Source organism: Eptesicus fuscus, chromosome 19 (assembly GCF_027574615.1).
Source record: "Eptesicus fuscus isolate TK198812 chromosome 19, DD_ASM_mEF_20220401, whole genome shotgun sequence".
Classification (NCBI taxonomy): Eukaryota; Metazoa; Chordata; class Mammalia; order Chiroptera; family Vespertilionidae; genus Eptesicus; species Eptesicus fuscus.
Genome location: NC_072491.1, coordinates 13787680 through 13814156, shown reverse-complemented (window position 1 = coordinate 13814156; position 26477 = coordinate 13787680). Strand labels below are relative to the sequence as shown.

The 26477-nt window shown below is 43.2% G+C and overlaps 1 long non-coding RNA gene across 1 annotated transcript in view; it reads left to right on the top strand.

Moving 5' to 3' along the window:
* Positions 1–2532: 2532 nt before the first annotated feature.
* Positions 2533–26477, top strand: part of LOC129147217 (uncharacterized) — a 67722-nt gene continuing 43777 nt past the window's right edge. Inside the window, exon 1 of the long non-coding RNA XR_008554564.1 lies at positions 2533–2586. This is a non-coding gene — a long non-coding RNA (uncharacterized LOC129147217). The remainder of the gene's footprint in view (positions 2587–26477) is intronic.

Below are 26477 nucleotides of genomic sequence, written 5' to 3'. Positions count from 1 at the left end.
GAGAGAGAGAGAGAGAGAGAGAGAGAGAGAGAGAGAGAGAGAGAGAGGGAATGTTCTATGATCATTTCCTTAAGGCTTTGTTAGGGCAGTGACTATATGGTGAATTAAACCAGTAAAGGAGTAAAGGTTATTGGTAGAGGATAATGATTTCATGTGTTATTCTTCATTGGGATATTTTCCTTTTCAAACACCATGACAAGCCACTTGAAGAGACATTTTTGGACAACGGTTGCTGTGATGGCTTTCATATGATGCTTTTAAAGAAACTGCCTGTTGCACACAAACAGGTTCTGCTTTGCTAAGTAAAGGGAAGTATATTAGTACTGTCTTAACTGGGTTACTTCTCTGGGCAATTGTTAGGAATACAACTGAGAACAGAAACAGCAAAGAATCATAATGTAGAGAATAGATATCATAAAACCCATGCACTTTTCTCATAGGTGAAATCCTCATGTGCATTACTGACTTATTTTAGACATAGCGTTTATAATTCTAATTGTCTGGTTTCTCACTCCCTGTATTAGTTATTTATTGTTGCAAAACAATATTATCACTAAGTTAGCACTTAAACAACACACATCTTTTATCACACAGTTTCTGGGCATGGCTTAGCTGAGTCTTCTGTTTAAAGTCTTATGAGGCTGCCATGAAGGTGTGGGCCAGGGATGCAGTCTTATGTGAGACCTCGAATGGGTCAAGATCAGCTTCTAAGTTCATTCAAGTTAGTGCCTCATTCGGTGCCTTGTGGTTATAGGAGTGAGGGTTCAGTTTCATTGTGGTTGTGGAGTAGAATCTACCCTCAGCTGCCACAGGTTGCCCACAAGTTCTTGGTCATGTGGAGCTCCCCACCGAGACTGACTTCCTGGCTCCAGTGAAGGGAGGGCGGAGTGAACCAGAGTCCTGTGAGGACAGACTGGGCCCTGTGGCTCCAGGGAGATAGCTGAAGGGACAGCCACCAGGGGCCCCACAGACACCTCCTCTCCTGGGCTGAGCACTCCTATTTCTCACATTTTAATACTCTGACCCCAAATGTGTGGTACAACCCAAAGCATTTTTTAATTGTAATTGTTCAGGTGCAGTTGTGCTGTAGTTGCATTGCCTATGCCTGTATGAACTTGACCTTGGTAGTTCATACATGGAACTTGGCTGCAAGAAACTGAGACCCCTTATGGTTTCAGTCAGAGATCCATTTGATGACGATCTGTGGAAGGAATGTGAGTCCTAAGTTTTGGCTGAAATCTTCCGTTGACACTTAGAAGTAAGATTTTCTTGCCAACATCAAGACATGTGGAAAGGTGTCAGAAGCTTAGAAGAAAATCCCGAGTATAATACTTGAGCACTCTTTTAAGTAATGTAGCATCACTAAGGTTCTTGGTGGCATAGAGGACAATACTGTGTGGAAAAACACAGTTGTTGGGCCTTGTGTCAAAAGTGATTTAGGAAAGTGGGTTCTGAATGTGATACCTTAGCCAAACTAAACTGAAGTAGGTACTTTTTAATGAATATACTAAAATCCATGTCTAAATAATTCTACCAGAGCTCTTTCAGTACCTATAAAATAAAAATTCTAATCTTAGTGTCGTATGACAGTTTAATTTGCAGCCATTTTTTTTCTTTCTGATTGTCATGTAAAATAGGATTGTCTCTTACAATAGGTGAATCTGACCACCAATGAAATCTGGTAGTGAAGTAGGAAGCCTATTAAATTATTAGTATGAATTAAAAGATGAGTTGGCCAGCTAAGGACTGAAGAATGAGTTTACTAATTATTTTACTCAATAAATATTTATTAGGCATCTACTGTGAGACCCATGCTGGGCTAGGCATGAGGATATAGCTGTGAACAAAACAGACATGATCCCTGGGCTTACAGGGAAGACAAGATATATTGACGTATGATGTGACAGAATTTGTGTCCGCTTCTTTGGAAGTGTAAATAGGGGAGCTTAAGGTGGTCAAGGGAGCAGACAGCCTCACTGAGGGAGTGACATTTAAGAGGAATGTGGAAGGATAAGTAGGAGTTGGTCAGAGGGAGGTGAATGGGGGAGGGGGAAGGTAGTCCTGGCAGGAGGAGCCATGTGTATGAAAGCTGGGAGGTGGCAAGGAGTGATGAGCTGAAGGAAGTCCAGTGTAGCTAGAGCCCAGACAATGGTGCAGAGATGAGAGACAAGGCTGGAGGAGTTGGTGGGCATCAGATGTTCAAGGGCCTTAAAAGTCATGGCAAGGCTTGGTCTTTCTCCCAAGGACAAGGGGAAGTTGTGGAAGGGGTTTTTTGGAGGGGTGTGGCGTGTCATGCTCATCTTTTAGCTTTATCACTCTGGCCACTGTGCTGTATGTCAGGGGCAGACAGAGGGAGCATGGCAGTAATCATTCCTAATTGATTAGAGGGATGGAAACTGGGATGGGCAGAAGATATCAAATGATCCAAAGGAATCCTGGAGCAAGTTAATAGTCCCTGTCTCTGATTGCTTCCTATGATATTATATTCTTAGTTTCTGATGACCTAAGACAATCACTTTCTTTATTTTTGACAGAGTGACTTCTTCTGACTGGAGCCTTCAAGTGTTTTGAGAGATCTGCTACCAGGTAAATACAGAAAATGTTTTCCTCAGATTTATAAACGCTGCTTTTCTCCCAAGACTTGCTATGACCTAACCCAACATTTTATTTAATCCTTTCAATAGCCATAGGAGTGAATGCACTATTTTATTTTCATCTTATACACGAGGAAATTGAGACACAGAGAGGTTAGGCAATTTGATCAACATGCACAAAGATGTTCATCACAGCATAAATTATAATAGCCAAACAAAACAAAGCGGAGAGAATCTAAGTATCCATTGGTGGGCAAATTATATCAAATCAATTATGGTACATCATTTGATGAAGGTGCTTTAATAATAATCTATTACTCTATATGAGATTAAGATGTTTCTCTTCTATTTCTAGTTTGTAAAAATAAATCAGCTCACCTGATGTTAGTTTTATTGAATGCTTTCTAATCTACTGAGATGATCAAATAACTTTTATCCTTTATCTGTTCATGGTAATTTGCATTAACTGATTTTCTAATGTTAAGCTACCTTGCATTGCTGACATAAAATCATGATGCATTATCTTTACTTAGCTAGACTTAGTTTGCTAAATTTTAGTCCTGAGGTTGGATAAAATGTTTCTTTTTGGTATTCTTGTCAGGAACAGTTTTCAAAATATTGGAATTACTTGCTACTTAAATGTATAGTTAATGAGAGTAAAACAGTTTGGGCCTCGTGTTTTCTTTGAAGGAAGATTTATTTTTATTTTTATTTTTTACCAACTGATTTAGTTTGTGATTTGTTTAGGTTTTGTATCTATTCTTGAGTCAGCTTGGTGAGTTTTATTTTTGGTGGTGCACACATATTTCTGTTGGATATGCATGTAGGGAGGGATCTCTTGGGTTATGGGATAGGAATATGTTCAGCTCCAGCAAATACTCTCAAACAGTTTTCCAAAAAGGTTTTATTCACTTAAAAATTTACATGCCAACCAGGAGTGTATAAGGGTTCTGATTTCTCATGTCCTTTCCAATGTAAGACATTTTTCTGCTTTTGTTTGTTTGATTTTTCACTTAAGCTCTAGTGGTGAGTGTGCAGTAGTATCATATTATATTTTTAATTAGTACTTCCTATAGATTAATAAAGTTGGGTACTTTTTCATATGTTAATTGACCATTTTGGGATCTTATTTTGTGAAAAGCCCTTTTAAGCCGTAAAAAATGAAGTGTTTATTCAAGTCTTTTGAAAAAAATTGAGTTGCCTTGTTGAAATGTCTTTCTCAATGAATTATATTTTTGAATAATACATATTTTGAATTTGAGGCCTTGGTAGAGATTCCTTTGCACTTGAATCTTTGAGAAGTAATGTTTTACATAAGCAGTGTTTCTTCTTTTTTTTAGTTAACTGTACTTTTAATAATGAGATTAAAATCTTTCAAAGTCAAAATATTGTGAAGGTAACCCTACTTTAAGAATAAATTAGGATATACTGCATAAAGTTAAGGCATTTAAATGCACTTTTAGTTAAAGTATTGAATTTAATTGAACAATTATCATTGATGTGCATATTTAATGCTTCTTATTTTCAAATTCTTCTTTGACCTTTGCATTCCTAGGACTCAAAAACCTCAACTCTTTCTCATAGCAGTAATTTTTCTGTTGCTTCTTATAAAGGAACTAGAGGCCTGGTGCATGAAATTCGTGCATGGAGAGTGGGGGAGTTGTGTCCCTCAGCCTAGCCTGCACCCTCTCCAATCTGGGACATCCCTCTCACAATCCAGAACTGCTGGATCCCAACTTCTCACCTGCCTGCCTTCCTGATTGCCCTAACTGCTTCTGCCTGCCAGCCTGATCACCCCCTAACCACTCTCCTGCAAGCCTGATTGAGGCCTGACTGCTCCCCTGCCAGCCTGTTTGCCCCTAACTGCCCTCCCCTGCAGGCCTGGTCACCCCTAACTGCCCTCTCCTGCAGGCCTGGTCACCCCTAACTGCCCTCCCCTGCAGGCCTGGTCTCCCGCAACTGCTCTCCCCAGCAGGCCTGGGTCCCCCCCAACTGCCCTTCCCTGCAGGCCCAGTCACCCCCAACTTCCCTCCTCTGCCAGCCTTGTTCCTCCCAACTGCCCTCCCCTGCTGGCCATCTTGTGTCCACATGGGGGCAGCCATCTTTGACCATATGGGGGCAGCCATCTTGTGTGTTGGAGTGATGGTCAATTTGTACATTACTCTTTTATTAGATAGGATAGAGGCCTGCTGCACAGGTGGGGGCCAGCTGGTTTTCCCTGAAGGGTGTCCCGGATCAGGGTGGGGTTTCCCTTGGGGCATGGGGTGACCTGGGTGAGGGGCCTGTGGTGATTTGCAGGCCAGCCATGCCCCCGGCGACCCAAGTGGAGGCCCTGGTATCTGGGATTTATTTATGTTCTATAATTGAAACTTTGTAGCCTCCTGCTAACTCCGTGGCCACAGCCATTTTTGTTGGGATTTATGTATCTTCTATAATTGAAACTTTGTAGTCTTAAGCGGAGGCCAAGGCAGGCCAGGGCTATGGGAGCTTGGCTTTCTCCATCACCAGGGGCAACTCAAGCCTCCTGCTCTCTCTGTGGCCGCAGCCATCTTGGTTGGGTTAATTTGCATACTCACTCTTGATTGGCTTGTGGGCGTGGCTTGTGGGTGTAGCAGAGGTATGGTCAATTTGCATTTTACTCTTTTATTAGATAGGATTTCTTAGACCTGTAAAGCCTGCCTCCTAGGGGCAGTTTGTCTTCCTCTCCACCTTGTTTTCAGCTCAAGCAGCAGGCTCCTCATTGAGGCTTCTATTGATGCTTCAAAACCTGGCCCAAAGGATTCTAATGAGTGCCCATTCCTCTGTCAAGGTTCTTGCCAGGAAACCCTCCACTTTTGAATCTTACCAACTTTGAGAATTCTAGTTTTCTCCATTTTCTCTCAGCTTTCAATAAAGGTTAATTTCACGTTTATCCCAATTCATACCTTTTCCTCTTTCCTTTGATACCATAAAGAAAATGCCAGGCTTGATGGCTGGATTACAGAGCCTGCTTTCTTTTTGTCTTTCCTTTTGCTTTTGTGCCCAAGTGTTTTGAGTCTCACCCAACCACCCCCGTTAGTAAGAGACATAAAAATCAGAGTTCTGGCAATACCATTAAATTGTTCTAACAGATCTTGTTCCACGTGGGACCTTCATGCTTATTTTCTGAGCAGGTAGACAGAGAGGGCACAAGGTCATGTCTCCCACCTGAGTCAGTCAAGGTAAAGAGTTAACCTGGTTGCCTGTTACCAGTGACTTCTGCCTTCATTTTAATGGTCACTATTAGCTGCAAAGGAGACTGGGAAATGTATCTTTGAGTTGAGCCTATTGCTGCTGCAAAAGAAATCAGGGCTGGGTTTGCTCTGGATGGAGCACTAAATGCAGACATCAGACAGACAGGGAGCTAAATATCAGCTTTATTCCCAGTGACCCTGAATGAGAGAATGAGCTCAAATTATGGACAGGATCAGCTATATAATCAGGCCTTCGGTTATAGTTATTGCTGAAATCTTCTTTCATGGAAAAGAAAAAGACATGCTTCTGAGGCCAGAAATAGAGAAAAGGGAGGGTTCCCAGACCTATCTCCATGCACTTTTCCTTACCTAGTCTAAACAATTCATGAAGTTACTCCCTTGAGGAGGAGTGAAGGGCTGTAGGGCAGGTAGCAGTCACTTTCCAATAGTTAAGAGAAGATAAACAGTTTTGTTTTATGTGCCAGGAAGGAATGGTGGGATGGAGAGACTAACGCTCCTCCCAATAATTGTTATACACACACACACACTCACAGTTCTTATTATATACTAGAGGCCCGATGCACGAAATTTGTGCAAGTGTAGGCCCTCGCAGCCCCAGCTGCCTCGCGGCCCTGGTTGTTTCGGGCCCTGCGGCCCTATCCCCCCGCCCCCCGCCCACTGGTCATTCCTGAAGGTCATTCCTGAAGGTTGTTCCAGAAGGTCATTCCGCCATCTGGTCTAATTAGCATATTGGCTCTTTATTATATAGGACTAGAGGCCCGGTGCATGAAATTTGTGCACTGGGGGGGGAGGGTGTCCCTCAGCCCAGCCTGCACCCTATCCAATCTGGGACTCCTCGGGGGATGTCCGACTAATGGTTTAGGCCCGATTTCACAGGGATCGGGCCTAAACCAGAAGTCAGACATCCCTCTCACAATCCAGTCGGACATCCCTCTCACAATCCAGGACTGCTGGCTCCTTAACTGCTCACCTGCCTGTCTGATCACCCCCTAACCACTCATCTGCCAGCCTGATCGATGCCTAACTGCTCCCCTGCTGGCCCAATTGCCCCCATCTGCCCTCCCCTGCTGGCCTGATCGCCCCCAAATGCCCTCCCCTGCAGGCCCAATCACCCCCAACTGCCCTCCCCTGCCGGCCATTTTGTGGCGGCCATCTTGTGATGACATGGGGACAGCCATCTTGTGATGACATGGGCGTGGCCATCTTGTGACCACATGGAGGTGGACACCTTGTGTGTGGGGGTGTGACGGTCAATTTGCATATTACCTCTTTATTACGTAGGATTATTCCATATTGTGACTATTGTGTTATGTTTGCTTCTTTGTATATTTTCCCCAACTCCTGCTGTTATTGACCTTGGAGTAGATATGGTAATCTGATCTGGGAACTGAGACAGGAGAGAATTCATGCGTTGAAGTTGTGAAGACCTCCAACTTAATGAAGATGAACTGCTTATTGATTTTAAAGAGTGTGTAGATTGTTCCAGGTAGAGAAGAAGGGTGAGTCGGGTGAATAAACAAACAGCATGGGCTGCAGTCCGACTTCCAGCTGCTTGTTGCAGGATTCTTCACAGGGTCTCTCTGAATTTCTGCACGCACGCACACACACACATACACACACACACACACACACACACACACAGCAGCGGGCTCTGGCTTCTCTGCTCAGCTTGTCATCCTTGACTCCTGCTGTCACAGTGATTTGGAAACTGGTGACAACCATCCCTGCTCCCTACACAGGCTCAGCTCCGGACTGTGAGTTGACAGCTAATTGTTGCTGCTGATTGCTTTGCTGACAGTGCTTTGTGGCTATTTTGGTTTTTCTCGAGTGTTCCTTAATTAGAGGAAATGACATCATGTGCTGTCCAATCAACCTCTTGTCAGACATTATTACATTTGTAGGAGAATCAGGCGGCATTTGGGTTTGTTCCTGGGATGCTGATGTGAGGATCGCAGCCTGAGCTGTGGCCCTACTCAGCACTGAGATGGGTGTGCCACTGGTGTGAGGAAGGGCACTCTCCATCCCCAGGTCCCTGGTCAGGCAGCAACGCCCACTGAAAGTTCACACCTCACAGGGCCATTGCCCTGACAGGGTGCTCTCTTCTCTCTGAAACAGGTGTTTCAGGATTCCTTTGGTATTTGCCTTTCTGGCTCACAGGGAGAGAGCCTTGCATTTTCCCTTGGGAGAAATACAGCTATGACTTGAGGCTGGCTCTGATTTGGTGATGTTTTAGGGGTGGTATAGTAAGTGAGACCTTACTACATTGCTTGAATTAACAGGAAGATCGATCTTAAGTTATAAAATATTCTGAACTATAAAATAACTTTGAAGAGCTTTACAGCTCTGGAGGCCACAGAATCACTTTTACCAGCTATTTCTAAGGGGCATTTCTTTCTAAGGCTACTTTGTTGAATGCTTTGCTTAGAACAGCTGTGATCATTTGCACATAAACACTGTGTGGAAGTTTCAAAAATCATTTTATTTGTGGAATGAGTCTAGATCCTTCTTTTTTCTAATTTCTTGTTTTGGGTCTGAATTCATTGCTAAAGGGATTTATTGAGCCTGCTAGGGTGCCCTCAGGCTTCACCAAGAAAAGTCCTTGCCCTCGAGGAACTTACATTGGAATTGGGAAATCAACATTCTCCAGTGGTCCTTTCCTCAGGTCTCCTTAAAGCCATCTATGTGCTTATGTGGTTTTTCTCCAGATGTGTGCAGTGTTGGAGCAGAGAACACAATACAGGCTTATCTAGGGTTGTGAAGACAAGAGGACAAAGATATCGAGGGCTTTATGGAGAGACCATAAGTGTCTCAGAAGGAAAGGAGGCCAAAGTGTGTGTGTGTGTGTGTGTGTGTGTGTGTGTGTGTGTGTGTGTGTGTGTGTGTGTGTTTGAATATTGAAGATGGGGAAAATGCTTACAGGACATGGTGGGTAGGTGGAGGCCAAAGATGGGAGATCTCCATGAAGATGAAGAAGCGGAGAGGGGGTAAGAGGCGAGAGATACAGAATGACTTTTCCTGTAGGGTCTGTCTTGTCTCCTCAGTGAAAAGGTAAAAAAGGACCAGGCACGTTTCCTTTGTGTCTCTTTCAGCTCCTGGTTCAGATGCTCATAGCGCGTGCTTCCTAAATATTTCCTGAAGAAAGCCAGCTCACCTGTGGGCTTGGTGAAGATCATTTGGAGTCAATGATCAAATTTTTTTCATGTATATAGAAATAATAGAGGCGTTCATTGGTTCATGATATAATCTAGTGGTATTGTGAACATGCACACACACACACACACACACACACACACACACACACACACACACTATGATGAAAAGGAAGTCTCCACCATTTGACATTTGTTCTTTACTTTTCAGGTGAAGGGAAAGTATTCTCTCAGAGAGACAGCCTGGGGAGATGGTTTGGGGAGTCTTCAGAATTCCACATTCTGGATGTGGTTTTGCCTTACCGGTAAAGCCAAAAATACTGTTCCTTCCCATAGACCAATAGTTCTCCTTTCACTCTTCATGATTTTTCAGGCTAAGTGCATTTAAAGGCCCAAATGAGCAACTTATTCTTTCTGATCCTACTACTGTTCCCTCTGCTCAACATTCAACTTTTTCTCATGTTTATATTTAGCTTAAAAAAAAAACCAAACACTTCACTAAAGGCTTCCACAGTTGAAGTCACAACAAAAACGAGAGAATAAAAATTTTAATTTTGGACTGAAAGCTAAAACTTTACGATATCATTTCTGTATATTCTTGTTTATTGTGTAATCAGCTTGCTGCTGCCTGGACACCACCGTGAGTTCTTTGCAATGGTGTCTTACATTCTCCTGGTTACCCAAGCGCTGGCCCAGGGCTGGGACACGGTAGAGGCTTATAGGTGTCTGTGCACCTGACGTGAATATGTCGTACGTTCAGTTTGAACATACCAGCAGTGCCTCTAATGCGTGTTTCTTAGGTAACATCTTCCTTAAGCTGTGCCCCAGACACAACAGACCTGACCAGAATCATGCGGTTACCATGGCATCCGAAGAGGGCCCTTAGCTCATCGACTTCTCCAGACAGAAAGATAGGAAACTGCTCTGATAGAACATTCTCTACTTTAGAAGCTGAGAATAGATACTGCATTTATCTGAAACAGCAAATGTGATTTTCAAAACTTCTCTCCGGCATTATCTTTTTAAGATATTTGCTGAAAGCTGCTCACAGGTTTGTATGCTGCGGCGCTGACTCGCAGCAGCTCCCCTTTCATCTCGATCTGGAAGCTTCTTTTTCAATAAAATAGAAACGTGAATGGCGCTAGCTAAGAAATTGCTTTGAATTTCACAGAAGAGTTGAAGTAACTGAGCTCTTCTGTATTCAGGGAGAGGGAAGAGAGAGTGGGTCCACCTTGAATAAAATGGCAGGCCTGCTTTCTTCCTATGCAACTTCTCCCAAACAGTTCTTTGATGTTAATCTAATTCGCATCAATCGCTAACTCCAAAGCAACAGAGCTTAGATCTTTGGAAGGATTGCTGTTTATGAAGTCTTATTGTCTGAAATTTCTGCTTAATGGCAAGGCCACTGAACCCCTAACTATTAGCTTTAGAGTTAGTAGGCAGGGACTATTTAAGGCATTCATGTCTATTGCTTGACATCTGGACAGGGTGTGGCGAAAGTAGGTTTACAGTTGTGAGTATACGAAACACAGAGTTTATTCTTGCATTATTATTTATTAAATATTGTATTATTTTCCAAACAACTGTAAGTCTACTTTTGCCCCCCACCCTGTATAACACTTTGCAGGGTTCAAAGCATTTTTGCATCCATGTTTGTAACAACTGCCTTAAGGCAGAGAGATGAGTTTTATTTTTTTTTAATGCCCATTTTTTTGAATGAGGGGATTGAGGGTCAGAAAGATTATGCCTCCTTCAAAACCAGTTCTGACCAGGAGGTGGGCCTGGAATTAGAGCCTACTTTTCTTGTCTGGACTCAGAGTCGAGTTGCTCTGTCTGTCACGATGGACAGTGTGAGGATGATAAGGGAGAATCTATAGGTGGTTGGGTAATTAGCTGCTTAATGGTCTGTCTCCTGCTTTGACTTTAAGCTCTCCAAAGGTATTTATTTATTATTATAGTCCCAGTGCCTACAATACATAGTAGCTGCTCAATTAACATTTTTGTTAATAAACGAGCAATACTAATGCCAACATATCTACCTACCCCCTTCTTTCGCATTCCAATGGCATAGAAAATGTTGAATGTAAGAATTATCTATACTAATAAAAGGGTAATATGCTAATTAGACCGGGCCGACCGGCCATCTTCCAGATGTCTATCTTCCTTCTGGACAAAGCCATGGTGGTGGGGGCCGAGGCAGAGGCAGTTAGGGGCGATCAGGCCGGCAGGGGAGGGCAGTTGGGGGCGAGATCAGGCCAGCAGGGGAGGGCCATTGGGGGCGAGATCAGACTGGCAGGGGAGGGCCATTGGGGGCAAGATCAGGTCGGCAGGGGAGGGCAGTTAGGGGTGATCAGGCAGGCAGGCAGAGGCACTTAGGGGTGATCAGGCAGGCAGGCAGAGAGATTAGGGGCGATCAGGCAGGCAGGCAGAGGGGTTAGGGGCGATCAGGCAGGCCGGCAGGTGAGTGGTTAGGAGCCAGCGGTCCCAGATTGGGAGAGGGATGTCTGACTCCTACATGGGTTGGGCCTAAACTGGCAGTCGGACATCCCTCAAGGGGTCCCCGTTTGGAGAGGGTGCAGGCTGGGCTGAGGGACCCCCTCCCCTTGCATGAATTTTGTGCATCAGGCCTCTAGTATTTATAATAAATAGGCAAAGATATGGGCATAGTGAAGAGCGCAGGTTGTCATCCGTCACAGTAAAGGGTAAACAACACTGAACTGAGCTGTTGAAAAATATAGACGAGATGGAAAATAGAGCTCCTGCTTTCTGGGAGCTTAAGTTCAGCATAGAGAGGCAGAATACCCCACCATGGCTGAGGAAAATCACTATCCAGAGGCCAGGTTGGCCCCGCCCTCTCAGAAACTCAAAGTTAGGGGAAAGGAAAGACACACACTGCAGAAACCTTGGTTTCAGAGGGAGGAGGAAGTGGAAGAACTGTCACTTCTTTGTTTGGTTCTATAATTACCTGTACCTCTTCAAGGTTTTTATGCAAGAAACGAAATGCAGCGACTGGTCTGATCAAGGGATGAATCATTCTAATTAACTGGAATAGAAGGTGAACTTTGACAAAGCTTCAATCAGCTCCTTTCTTTAAAGTAGTAATTATGCTGTAATTTAGCATCAGCGAATAATTATTTCCATCCTTATCTCAACCAGAACCAATAGTTTCCAATCTTTTAGGGGCTTCTCAAGGTTTAGTTCTTAAACCACCTGCTTGAGTATCCACTGATGAAATTCTAATTTTTTTTTTTTTTTTTTTTTGTGGGGGAGGTTATGCAGAGTCTGGGAATCTGCCTCTTTTTTAAAAATAAACATTTTATTTTGCACTCCTATATAATAAAAGCCTAATATGCAAATTGTCCCCTCGACTGGGAGTTCAACTGGGAGTTTGACCAGGAGGCGGCCCTGGTAAAACTCCACAGGAACGGAGGCCCTGATCAGTGGCAGGCAGCTACTGGGGGAAGGGAGGTCCTGGCCGGCAGCTGGCAGTCACTAGGGACCCTACTGTGCACAAATTTTGTGCACTGGGCCTTTAGTAAAAAAATATTTTTTTTGCCTCTAGTAATTTTATAATTATAGAAAAGTTGCAAAGATGGTATAGAAAGTTCCAATATTCCCTTCACCTAGCTTCCCCTAGTGTTAATTTCTTATATAACTAGAATATATTTGTCAAAATTAATATCAGTACGTAATATTAAGCTACAGACTCTATTCAAATTTCACAAGTGTTACATTAGCATCCTTTTCCTGGTCACTCTAGGACATCACTTTACATTTTGCCATCATGACCCCTTAGTCTCCTTGGACCTATGATAGTTTCTTAGTCTTGCCTTGAATCTCCCCAGGTGGTTCTCAGACACTAGAATTCTGCACCCGTCGCTCTTCCAAAGGCAGGGACAGACCCTGGGCACACCTGTCCAGGGGCTAAGCAGCATGTGCTGGAGGACCGCCCCTTGCCTGAGTGGTACCTTGTGTTTGTCATCCCACATCATGCCCTGGTCAGTCAGGGACCAGCAGGAAACAGAAGGCACGCTCTAAAGGAGTCAGAGAGAACTTAGAAAAAGTGCTGTTTACAGAGGTGGAGGCAGGGTGAAAGGAACAAATAAGGGATATTAAGGCAGCCAGGAACTTCGAGCACTGAAAAGCCTTCACTGTTTGGGACAGGGTGAGAAGAACAGGAGTCAGCCAGCCAGGGGGCAGCAGTCAGGACGTGTAGTTGTGTAGTTGGAGATCCAGCCACTGCCAGAACTTCCAAGATTCCCAAGGTGCCTAGGATATGAAGGAGGGCAGGCTCCGGTCTTCATCTCCTCTTCCCCGAGTCTCCTGCTGGCGCCTCCCATTGGTGGAACGGAGGGCAGGGAACGGACGAACCGTTTCTGGGCACAGAGGAGGGAGAGAAGAGTGGAGAGAGGGTCTGGAGAGTGGATTAAGGAGGGATTAACGTGAGAATAACCAGCACCCTGTTAAAGCACAACGCAGGAGGGCGCGCCTGATGCGTTCATTGTGCCCGGGTTAAAACGTGTGCTCTGCTTACTAATTCATAGCTACTGTGTCATTAGGGGCCCATGGCTTAATGAGAAAAGGGGGAGTCCAATAAAAACATTACATGTAGCCTTGGAAACTGTACAATTAGTCAACGTGTTGCAAATCCAACAAATATCCTTTGGTGGGTTAAAGATAGAAAGAGAACTGTGGCCTCCAGCCAAATAACTAGATCTCCAGATTGAAGAACAGAAAGGACCATCTGAGATAGAGTCTTGGAGTGATAACGGATTTTAAGAGTGTCATATACCACCTTGTATGATTTGGATAAAACAGTGCTTTTTTGTTAGTTTTGTTACTTGACTCTAGTTTTTGAAAGACGACAGATATCTTTATTTTTTCCTGCAGCATCACGAATTAAATTCTGGGTGCCAAAGAAGGAAAATTAGAAAGTGTTCCCTTTCTTTTTGTACTTGCAAAAGAATAAGAGTGGAAAAAAGCTCATCGTTCTCAAGCATCCATGTGACTTATGAAGAATCACTAGTCTTTAGAACTGGGCTTTCCTGGGTTTTACCCAATGTTTGTTTTTGTTTTAATATATTTTCATTGATTTCAGAGAGGAAGGGAGAGGGGGAGAGAGAGAGAAATATCAATGATGAGAATGAATCATTGATTGGCTGCCTCCTGCATGCCCGCTACTGGGAATCGAGCCCACAATCCAGGCATGTGTCCTGACCGGGGCTTAAACCGTGACCTCCTGGCTCATAAGTTGACACTCAACCACAGAATCACATGGGGCCTGGTTGGTTTCTGTTTATTTGTTTGCTTGTTTGTTTGTTTCGATGGTGAGGAAGAAATGAGTGACATTTTTCCTCCCTCCTTTCAAAAAGAAGTAGGTGTTAGAAGGAGGAATATTATCTGTGTTTTGCTATTTTTTATATTAAGTTTTACATTAAATATGTTGTTTGCCAAAACAGAAAGCTTGGTGGAGGTTGGCTGTGTTCATGCATGTTTTTTATAGACGTTGGTCTTTTGTGTTTGCTCACTGTCCTCAGCCAGGAAGCAAGCACTTCTATATTTACTTTGCAAAGTGGTTGCATTGGGATCTTGGCACGAAACAGAATCGACCTCTGAGGGTTTGAAAGAAGAGAATTTAATGAGGGCACGATTGCTGCACCTGTGGGCAGGGTTACAGGAACAAGCAAGGGATGGTCCCGTATCCAGGACCAGCAGCAAAGGGAAGCCATTGCCATCCCCAGGCCAAAGGGACAAGAGTAGCAAATGGTGGGGTGCAGTGAGGGCTGTGATCACGGAGGAAGGGCCACTTGACAGAAGCCAGCACTGTGAAGGGACATCGCTGTTTTCAGACACTGCAGTGAAACAGGGAGACAGTAGGGGAAATAGCACCCCATCTTTGGCTGGGGCCCCCCATTAGTCAAACTCAACAGGAAGCTAGAGTATAAATGACATAGGGGCAGGAGAGGATGGAGTATGGTTGGGAATGTTGCTGATGGTGAATAACCAGCAAAATGGTCCATTGCTATTAAGCTCCCCAAATAATTACTTGTGATATTAAGCTTGGAGGAAGTGCAAACTGCTGCATTAAATTAATGAGAGCTTCCATTTTTAAAGGGTCAGTTTTACTGTTTTTAAAAACTGACCATTCCCCTAGCTTGTTCTGAAGGTTTAGTGCATAAAGACCCTGTTGTCTTGAGTTTTCTTATCCTCACTGTATCGGAAGAGAGGCATTGACCTTCAACCTAATGCAAAGCCTGAATTTGACCTCCAGGGGCCCTGAGGGAGGGGGACCAGCATAGCTGGTGTTATTGGTTGCCCCAATTGGCATTTTCAGAGTTAAAAGTGGCCATCATAACATGTATGCTCTGATTTTCTTAATGGCTTGTTTCTGTTGGAGCTAAATGTAATTACTAAATAATCATTTCCAGTTGTGCATTGATTATTTGTGCATGAATTGCTTAATGAAAATAGACCCCGATAACCAGGTGGTAGAAAGGCTCATTTCTGGGAAAACATTCACTCTAGTCCACACCCCCAGTTGAAAATAAAAGCAAAACATCAAAACAATCTTGCACGCTCTCGCTACTTTAACAAACCTGACCCCAGGATCATGTAAGAAATTTTGCTGGGCGGCTCAGAGAAGTGGGGCTGACAATAGACTGTCTATAGCAATTCCAGTGGAGGCACCTGAAGATGTTCTCTTTAGCCAGGGCTTCTGAGTAAGTGACAAATCCGAAGTGGCCAGAAGACTCATTTTTGGAGAGGAAATTCATATTCGGTTTCCCTTTTCCTAGTGGACTCTCTTTCTGAAATACTTTCCATCCAGTCTTTAAATATGATGCAGTGGAAGCTCATCAGTCTCATTTTTGCTGTGATATTTTTGTCCTATTTAAGCCCACTTTCCTTTCCATATTTGTGATGGATTCTTGGGCAAACCTACCTTCATCATGCTCTTTAAAAATATGACATTTATTTATTTGCATCTGCTAGTTAGTTTGCACTGTTATTAATCTTGACTGTGTTTCCTTTTCTCCTAGCTTAGACAAATGTCCAGCCTGGCTTGGTCTTCCGCCATATTGGCTGATCTCTTTATATCATGAAAAATGTTAAGTAGAAAGGTCAAATATTGGTCATAAACTATTCATTCTTGTGGTCAGTTGGTTTAAAGTTCAAGGATCTTTGACTCTTGTAGCGTAAATGAGTTGAATTGCAATTTTGAGCAAAGATAAAGAAAAACAATCTGTCACTCATGCTTTATGAAGAGAATGCATCTCTTTGAGTAGCTAGAATCAATAATCTGCAATACTTAATTACTCTAAGTGAATACAAAGACCATTTTTTTTCATGATTGATTTGATTGGTGCAAGGTATTAAAGCAGATAGGTAGTGATTGATGGAATGTCATGCTAGCTTGCTTTAACCTAAGTTAAGAACCCATGATAATAGGCATTAGCACTGAAGTAAAGATAGTCTCTATTCTTCAAAGTTATTGCTATCTGTGTCAAGATCATTTTCCAAATCACTGTGGTGGCAAACATGGATGCATCTTTAACTCTGGTGCCTTCCATGCTCCCTCAAATTCAGTTAATCCCCATGGTGGACTCTTCTATCCTTGCAAGGTAGAGTCATTACCTCTTCCATTGTTACCTCCATGGACAATGGCCTGGTTTTCGAGACAACCGGCTGCAAAGCTGTCTGCTCATAGTATTTCCTTGCTCCCAGAAAGTAAGTTTCCTAGACCATAATATTTATCAGAATCTGCCTCTGCTCAGAAACTCTCAGCCAGTTATTAGGTACAGAGTAGACTCCCTGTCCGTAACCAATGAAGGAATTTCTGTGAGCAACTGCTGTGGGCAGGGCTCTGGTAGGTGCTGTGGAACACAGACCACGTTCACTTTCTTGTTCATGGTGTCCTCGATTAATCGGTTCCTGTAGAGCAGGAACTGTACTTGAGGTGTATAAATGCACAGTACTAAGACTGGCTTTTGATCAGCATCATGATTACATATTGTCAGTTGTGGATGGTTTTTTAAAGTATGTGTTTCAGAAAATTATATACCCAGTCCCCTCGAGGTAACTGATGTGGCCCCTAATATTTTTGAAACTCTCTTTTTTAGAATTATCTTTAGAACTCATACATTATAAAGCAAGAGTCTCCTTACTGTATTCTTTTGTTCAAGACACAAAGGCACCTCCAGATCTGTTCCGTCATCCTTTGCTTTTCCCTACTCTCTACTGTATCTCCCTCTTTCCCTAGAGCCTCTGTTTTCGCTGATGTACTGAACTCTCTCTTTCCCTACATCCTGAACCCTGTCTTTTTTTTTTTTTTAAAAAATTGTCAATTTTATTTATTTTTAAAATGTATTTTATTGCTTTTTTTACAGAGAGGAAGGGAGAGGGATAGAGAGTTAGAAACATCAATGATAGAGAAACATCAATCAGCTGACTCCTGCACACCCACTACTGGGGATGTGCTTGCAACCAAGATTCATGCCTTGATCAGAATCGAACCTTCAGTCCGCAGGCTGACGCTCTATCCACTGAGCCAAACCGGTTAGGGCCTGAACCCTGTCTTACTTTGCTGACATCAAAACCTCTGCCCTCCCCAAACTTCCTTTCTCCCATTTGCCTGTGGGAAGAACTGAGGCCCATGAGTTAGTACTACTTGTTTCAAGTAGATCCCCACGGCAGACCTCTGCCTGTTTCAAAATTATCTTTTCTCACAAAGTTTTATTGAAGATTTCAAGGTTAGGGTTTTGGTACTAGTGGGATCTCAATGGAAATAGATCTGTGTTGACTCCCTTTCTTCTCAAATGTCCTGTGCAAAGCTGTAAGGGTCTCAGCCTGGTGGGAGCAGGTAGCAATGGCAGCTTTCCCACAAGAGATGAGGGCACCGGATCGTGCACAGCGGTTGGGACAAGGCTGTGTCAATGTGTGGTCTGTCTGACTTGTCCCACGGAGGCTACTCAGGACGCCATCAGAATTGGAGAAGATGAATATTTCTATAAAAATAGTATGTTGTCTATGCGATGCCAGGCAAGAGAAGATGATTCAGTGTGCCCTTTGCCACCCTTAGAAAAATAACAAAATATGTCTTCCTTTCTACTTAAAACCAAAATAAACCACTTCCTACTACTGTCATTCACAGAGCTAAATTAAAACCAAACTGAGATGGAGAGAGAGGATATTTTCATTTAGGACAGAGAAAATCAAAGGGGTTAAGACAAGCAGTTGTTGGTATGAGGGCCTGGCCCGCAGTGGTCATTCAGAGACTGTCAGTTCATTCACTCTCTGCTGAGGGGAGTCTGTTCCACAAACTACTTTTGTGGTGTCTATTATTGAAATGATAGCTGGAAGCGGGGTTTAGGAGAATGTCACTTGCCCAGTGCCATGACAGTCTGAGAGAATATGGCTTAGAAACAAGAATACAGAGTGTGAAATTTCCTAAAATTTCCCCCCAGGTTTCTTTCTACAGAGTTGATTTGCATTCATTAAGATTAAATTAAAGCAGGATGTTTTGTCCTCTTCCCTGACTCCCTCAAAGCTGCGTTAATCGTGCCTCCTCCATCACCCCATACTTTCTCTGGCAAGGCACTCATCACATTTTATGAGAATTGCCTTCGCTGTGCATCTTTTGCAGGTCAGGACTGTTGTAATCTGTACCCCAAATGGTGTCTGGCACATAGTTGGGGCTCATATGTGGAGTGAATGAATGAATGAATGAATGAGTGAGTGAGTGAGTGAATGAGTGGGGTTAAGGTGTTATGTTTCTCTCCTCTTCTGCACGTTTGTTAAATAAAAAACCAGGTTTAATTCCACAGACGATCACACAGGCTCTCAACAAAAGCACTGGCACTTTCCCTATTGCCCCAGACATGCTGGGACTGGTATTGAAAGAAATGTGTTGTGAAAGGCTTTATTAGCCCTCTGAATCCAGTTGTCAGAGAATGTTACATTTATCAAGCTTCAAAGCCAGAAGAATACGTGCAAATGCTTTTTCTTGGTATTTTCTGTACTAGAATTAAGGAGAACGAGAGAGGTCAGGCCAAATCTTCGTAAACTGGGGCGAGAAGAAGAGGGGATGCATTGAAGATACTAGTCTAGTTGGATGAGGGTTAGAGGGTTAATCTCATAAAGTCATTTCATCTGAGCCAAATAAAGGAGTTTGAGAGCTTGGAGAAGCAAGTGGCTTAGCCGGGAATGCATCAGTAAGCATAGCCCACTATTCTAGGGGCAGTGATGCTTTCTGTGTCCTTTAAGCTGGATGTGGACAGCTTCCGAATTGGTATCAGTACTCTGGGCTTTTATCATTCGATATTATTTCCTAAAGTTCCCCCCAAACTTCATCATTATCATTTCAAACAAAGTCATTTTATTCTCTTAAATCAACATGCTCCATTTTGGTTGTTTGGAGGTTTTCATTATTTTTACTATTATAAATAATGTTGCCATGAGCATTTTCTTGTGTATAAAGTTGTTTTTTTTTCCTTTAGTATAAATTACTACCACAGTAAAGGGAATAAACTTTATTAAAAATATATTTTTTATTGATTTCAGAGAGGAAGGAAGAGGGAGAGAGAGAGACACATATCAATGATGAGAGAGAATCATTGATCTGCTGCCTCCTGCACGCCCCCACTGGGGATCGAGCCTGCAACCCAGGAATCTGCCCTTGACCAGAATCGAACCCGGGACCCTTCAGTCCGTGGGCCTACGCTCTATCCACCAAGCCAAACCGGCTAGGGCGGGAATAAACTTTTTAAGGCTCTCGATATCTGTTGTGAAAATATTTTTTTTAAAAAAGGCTGTAGTGCATCACGTTAGGGAATGTATTTTAGTTCTTTTTGAAAGCTGTGTGCTCTGCTCAGTGACATTTACCACTCTGTGATCATTTGTTCTGTTATAAATCTGAAAACATGTGCTCCAAATTGCTGTCTCCATAGAACTTGCTGTGAAATCCATATAAAATCTAGGTTCCCATGAGTCTCCGTCTTAGTACAGCATCCAACAATCAAAAGCAATTACAGAATTTAATCCTAGTCTTTATTCTCTCTCTCAAAGAACATCAAAAGGAAGTTCTTAAAACTACCCTTTCCCTGCTTTTCAGTTCTGTCCCTGCAGTTGCTTGACACCTGTCCTCTCTTCACGCTGCCATCCATTTCTATTAGTAAATGGCTGCTCTTTTGCTTGCTGCTGACAGACTGTCCAGCTCACACACTCACTCATCTTCCCCAAAGCCCACACACCCTACACACAACTCCTTGTGGTGTAGACCCTCCCCTGAAAAATACAGTCTGAATATTCCCTGGTGGATGCTCTCACACCCAGAAGACTCAAACTCTACACAAGAGAAAACCCTGCAGCTAACCTGACAAGCAAGAACATCCCCTCCTTAGAAGCAGGTGGGGACTGGGGAAGACCATGCAGTCACGGTTTCATAATCCTGTCCCTGTCATGGCTAATAACAGCTAACATTTATGAGAGTTTTCTCCAGGCCAGGCACTCTTCTGTGTACCTTACATATATTGTCACTGAATCCTCAGAACAACCTTATGAATTAACTACTATTACCAATTCCATGTTTGAGATGGAGACACTGAACCAGAAAATGTTTTCAGCAACTTTCTCGACGTCACACAGTTAAGTGGCAGCGCTCGGATGTGAATTAGGTGGTCTGGCTTTAGAGTTTGAGTGCAGTTAAGACTGCAGTACTATACTTCTTAATTTCTATTTTAACACATCTGATCGTTATTACACACACACACATTAGCTACATTGATATAGAAATACATATTTTTTTCCTTATTTTATCAAAATATAGAGCAAGAATTTGAAAACCAAATACAGTATGCATTGCTTGAGTTACTTTTTAAAAATCACTTGAGGCCTTGGTGCTACTATGTCAGTCTTCCTGCCATGGAGCTGCTTTTATTACTTCTTGTTATGAGGAAGGCCTATTTTGACAAGGTCAGTGGAAAAATAGAAACCATCCTAAAATCTGGAACATAACTCTAGTGAAAAAGGATTTATTTGCTAGTACACTGACAGGGAGCAGTCGCTGAGCCTCTTAAAAGAAAAGGGCTGGTAATTTAAATAGCTTTTTTTTTTTAATCAATTTCTCAAGTAAATGCATGCATCTTGCCTATGTTCTGGGTTTGTTTTTAATGCACTAGCTTTCATCTTTGAAATTTTTCTTTCAGATATGCCAATTACTTGGTCTGGCTCGTTGCTTTCAGCCCAGAGACAGGGTATGATGCAATGCTCTGATAAGAATCCCCTTCTCCTTTGGAAAAATTGCGTGCAAGCTGGACACATGAACACATCTTTCCTAGTCCGAGGCAAACAAAGGATTATTGTTTGTTTGTTTTGCCTGAGAAGAAAATGTCTAGACATTTAGCTCACTCTTCACAGGATAAATTTACTTTAAAAACATTATTCAGGTTCAGTTGGAAACACTGCCTACCACAGGCATCTTCAAACTACGGCCCGCGGGCCACATGCGGGGCTCTGCTCTTCAAAGAGGAGTGCCGATTGGGGAATGGCAACAGCCCTCCAGTTTGTTGTTGTTGTGGAGAGAATGCCGGGAAAGGAGACCCGAGACCCGAGGTCAAGGTCATTTCTGCTGATAACCAGCTGCTTTGGGCTCATTACTTATCCTCTCTGAGTTTTACTATCTTCATCTACAAAATGAAGGTTTACACTAAAAAGTTTCTGTGCCTTTCTTCCTATGTAATAAGCACTAGAGGAATTTCTATGCTGGATAATCTTCAAGATCCTGCCCATTCTGTGATGGCAGGAGTCAAGGGGTCCCTGAGAATATCTAATAAGTCATAGGTGGCTACCCCCCTGTTTGGAGTACCCCTCATGCCCCCCATTACTTACTAATTCCAGCTGCCTGGCTCGGGCTCAAAATCGCCCAATTAAAGATTCACATCTTAAGATTAGGCAGTGCTTAAAGTAAAAATGTTACTAGAATAAACTTGGTAAGCTATTTGCCATATTTTTTAGTTCATTTAACTAATCCAATAAGCAGTCATTTAGCACATAAAATATGTAAGATACTGAGTGGGGCTCCGGGCGTGTTTGGAGTACGGGGGAGGAATGGGAAGATGAAGCAGATATGGGCCTGCACTTGAAGGATCTATACTGGCAATGAGGTGGAGAATGGGCAAATCTGCATCAATGTCAGAGGCGCACTGCCCACTATGAGTGCCATAAGAGTCCAAATGGAGAGCAGGATTGCTGTCAGCTGCAGTGGTTGGGAAATTTTTTTTTTTTTTAAATTAGAGATCAGGTTCGAATATGGCTTTGAAAGATGATTGATAAAAAAGACATGAAGGGCAATGACTTGGCATGAATCAAAGCTTAGAGGTGGGAACTTCCAGGGCAGGTTGGGAAATATAGTTCAATGTATAAGATGAAGCCATGGTACGGTAAAAGGCAGACAAAGAAAATTGAATTTAATACCGTAAGTTAAAGGGAGTGAGCATTCATTCTTGAACAAGAGAGAGAGAGATGCTGATGGTGAATTTCGGGAACTTCGCCTGGCAGGGTGTGTAGCATAGCTGGCAGCCCTATGTCTTCAGAGCTTCCATCCTCACCACTTGAATGTCATTGAATGTTTTTGGGATCTGATCTGATGTCCTTCTAGGAAGAAGTGTTGACTACAAATAATCTCGTCAGCAAAAATAAGCAACTTGGGAGGAAAAAGGAAATATTTAAGGGATCTTTAAGTGAAGGGATAGGGATTAGCATGTTGGACTCTAGGCCAAGCATGTCAAACTCGCAGCCCACGGGCCGCATGTCTTGTTTATTTAGCCCTTGTTAGTCTTTGAGTTTGACATGCTTGCTCTAGGCCCACCATCAGCATTCACCCCATTTCCTCCTCCAATTATTCTAGCCCTTAAAAATGAGTAAAATGTCAAACTGTAAAAGGTCACAGGGTTTGGGGGGGGGGGTTATATTTAGGTTCTCATCATTTAAAAAGAGATGAAAGCTATATAATCTGCCTTATTCCTCATTTCTCTGTCCTCTCATTAGATGAGGACATTCTTAACAGGTTATATATTGGAATTATGGTACAAGTTTCTGAGTCTGGCTATCTTTTGCTACATAACAAATCACTCCAAAACCTAGGGGGTTAACACAACAATCATTTATTTGCCTCATGAATCTCCAATCTGAGTTGGGTTTGGTGGGAAGGCTCATCTCTGCTCCACATGGCATCAGCTGGGACAGGTCAACTGGAGGCTGGAGGGCCCATTACCAAGATGGTGTACCCACATGGCTAGTAAGTTGGATCCTGTTGTTAGCTGGGAGCTCAGGGTGGGGGAATTGCTAGAAGGTTGGGCGAGGGACTCTGGTTCCTCTTCACTCGGCTTGGCTTCCATGTGGCATGATGGATGAGTTCCCAAAATGAACATCCTGAACGAGAAAAAGAGAGAGGAAGAGAAAGAACAAGCAAACAAGCCAGGCAGAAGCTGTATCGCTCTTTTGGCCTAAATTTGCATGTCACCAGAATAACTTCAGCCACATGGAGATGTGAGTAACTTAAGTCCTCCTATATTTAAGAGGAGGGGAATTCAACTCCACCTCTAGATGTGAGAAATGTCACAGAATTTGCCAATATGTTTTAAAGCCACCACAGCATCCATAGGGTTCTCTCTTCCTTTCCCAGTTCCTCTTTCCCTCTCTTTAATTGTATCTTTAAATGTTCATAGGAGTGAACCTAAAATGTCATCTAGTACAAGGTCACATGTAGCTGAGAGAGGCTGGATTTGGGGGACAGTGACATAAAGGAGAGAACTTGCCCCCACAAAGCAGATATATCCAGCCTCCCCAGACGCCAGGCTGGAACTTCTGGCTGGATGGAGAAGCAAGAGGTAACGTCATCACTGCCCCATTAGACTCCTTTTGTTGTTATCCAGTTAGTCTCCTTGACTATTTTTTAACCCTTTGCACTCGCTTGCTTTTTTCTCGATTCCTTTATTCTAATGCTAACCATGTCGAGTCACACTCGACATCCGAGTGCAAAAGGTTAAGGGTAGGATAGCTGATGAAATAATCCATATAGGCCAGAAAAGGAAAAATGCTTTTAGAGGATGGCCTTCATCTTTGAAGCTGGTGTTGAAATGGCAGTTGGACTAAGGGGAGCATGGGATACTCTTTAGAGGTACCTTACACTCTAATAAAGTAGGTAATCTCTGGATAGGCCCTTCAGCTACATAGTTCCATAACATCTGTGTCTCTGACTCTGGTGTCTGCTGTCACCGGTTACTCAGAGGGCTGGATCTATCAGAGGTATTCTGGCCCCCCAAATCATGTGGGATGCCTGAGCTCCCAGCAGAGATGAGAAGCTGAGCTGCAAAGATATGATCTGAGATGATGGCAGAAGTTCCCTGAGTCGACCTGTCTCAGAGACACAGAGTCAATCATAGAAGGCCTTCTCTGTGATTCGAAAGGCAAGTGCTGGTTTCTCAGCACTTCTTTACCCTTGCTCTGAGGGATACTTAATCAGGAGAATGTTACTGTACTCTGTTTTCTTCTGATGGGTTCTGCATGGCTGCAGTTACACTTGATAGCTTCTGGCTTGTCTTTAACTCCGAGTACAAGGGAGAGAGGATGTGATTTGGAGAGTCCTTTAAGCCCTTTGCACTGATGGGAAGAACATGCTTCAGTGCTTGCTGATTTCCCAGGTTTCTGAGAGTTGCTTCTGAGTCATTTAGAAATAGCTGAATGATTTCTGCAGTAAATTCCAAACTTCTTTCACTTAAGAGCGTCAACATTTATTAGTCAACTCGCTCATCAAGGAGGTGTTTTACTTCATTCTTAAAGGCTTAGGCTATTTTTTCTATAAATTATGCTATCTAATGTTAGGATGATATATATATATAATTACATCGATATTTACTAAAACTGCGTCATGAAACCACACCCTGGATGGAGGCTACGTCTCTACATTGGTCTTGAAAGCAGGAACTTGTTCTATTGGATGCAGAGCCTGGCACTGTTTTATATAATGTTTTAATTAAGCAGAGATTTCTCTTTTTTCTGCATTAAAACTTTAGAAAGGTTAAAGAATTAGAAGCAGAGGAGAACTGTCCAAGGAACTGGGAATGAGTCATTCTTATAAGCACTGCATAACGATTTGGGCTCTTTCCTTTCATTTTGGTTCCTTCAGTGCTCATGGTCTGTAGAAACCTCAGGTGGAGGCATTTCTGGAGAATGCTAGATTAAAATAATATTGCCGGGTCCAGGCTGGAAACAGAAGGCGGCACACTCAGGAGAGTTTAAGGAGTGACCTATTTACAAAAGTGTAGGCATGGTTAAGGGAAACCAACAAAGGACATTGAAAGCACTGTGGGGATTGTGGGGGGTGGGGGTGGGGGGTCCATTCCTATCCCTGGGCCTAAAGAGGCAAGGGGAGGAACCAGACGTGGGTGTAGGAGAGGCTACTGGATGGGGTCGGTGCTTTTGGCAGAAGAAGTTATCCACCTACTAGGACGAAGGCTGAGAGAGTCAACCCTCTTCCCCTTCCTTCTCATCACCTGCCTAAGTCTTCCACTGGCCCACCCTAACCGAAACCCAGACAGAGGGCAAGAAACCCATTGCTACATAAAAGCTGGTGTTCTGGGGTACCGAGCAGGGTGGATTTGAAGGGGCCAATGGGAAATAGCTGTCGAAGCAGATAAACACAACCCTGCAGTTTTGGTTTTAGTTAGTTAGTTGTTTTTTCACAAAGACGAGCTCATCGGATGGGGCCTAATTGCATGATGAATTTAACATAAATTTCTCTCTAATAGGATAAGGATAAAAACTCAGATTGCATAAAATCTCTCTCCCATCCCTCCCCCAATTTCATTAGCTCATGACAAAGGGAATAGAAGACTTCATATTTCTGGCCTTCTTCAAGCCATCGTGTGGGGGCAGAGTTCTGAGGTTAGATAGCAGAGGCAGTTGGAACTAACCTTTCCGAAAGGAAAGAAGATCCTGTACCAGGAAAAACAACCACAACACACCCTGATCAGAGCGCCAGAGAGAGCCAGAGATGGAGATGAGGCAGAAACATGCCCATCGACCAGATTGCAGCACCCTCAGTGCCTGGGGCAGAGGGACGGAACCTCAGAGGTATAGGTGGGCTGGTGCGGTAAATGTGCTCCAAAGGCAGAACACATCTGAGATGTGTTCAACCTATATCTCAGGAGGATAGCTATCGGGTGGAATCTGCATCCTGAGGGTTTAGAACTGTTTCCACCATGGTTTACTTCTCCTTTACAAGCGACACCGCCTGTTCTCTACATACCCAGCGAGTGGGGCCATACAGGCTGCCTTTTAGTGAGGAAGCAACCCAAGAGAGACGGGAAGAGCATGTGCCTACTGAGCCCTTTACAGTTTCCAGTGTGAGCTAATTTATGCGATGCCATGAGAAATACATTCCATGGAAACAGTATGTGAAATTTTAAATAATATATTTTTTATTGGTCTCAGAGAGGTAGTGAGAG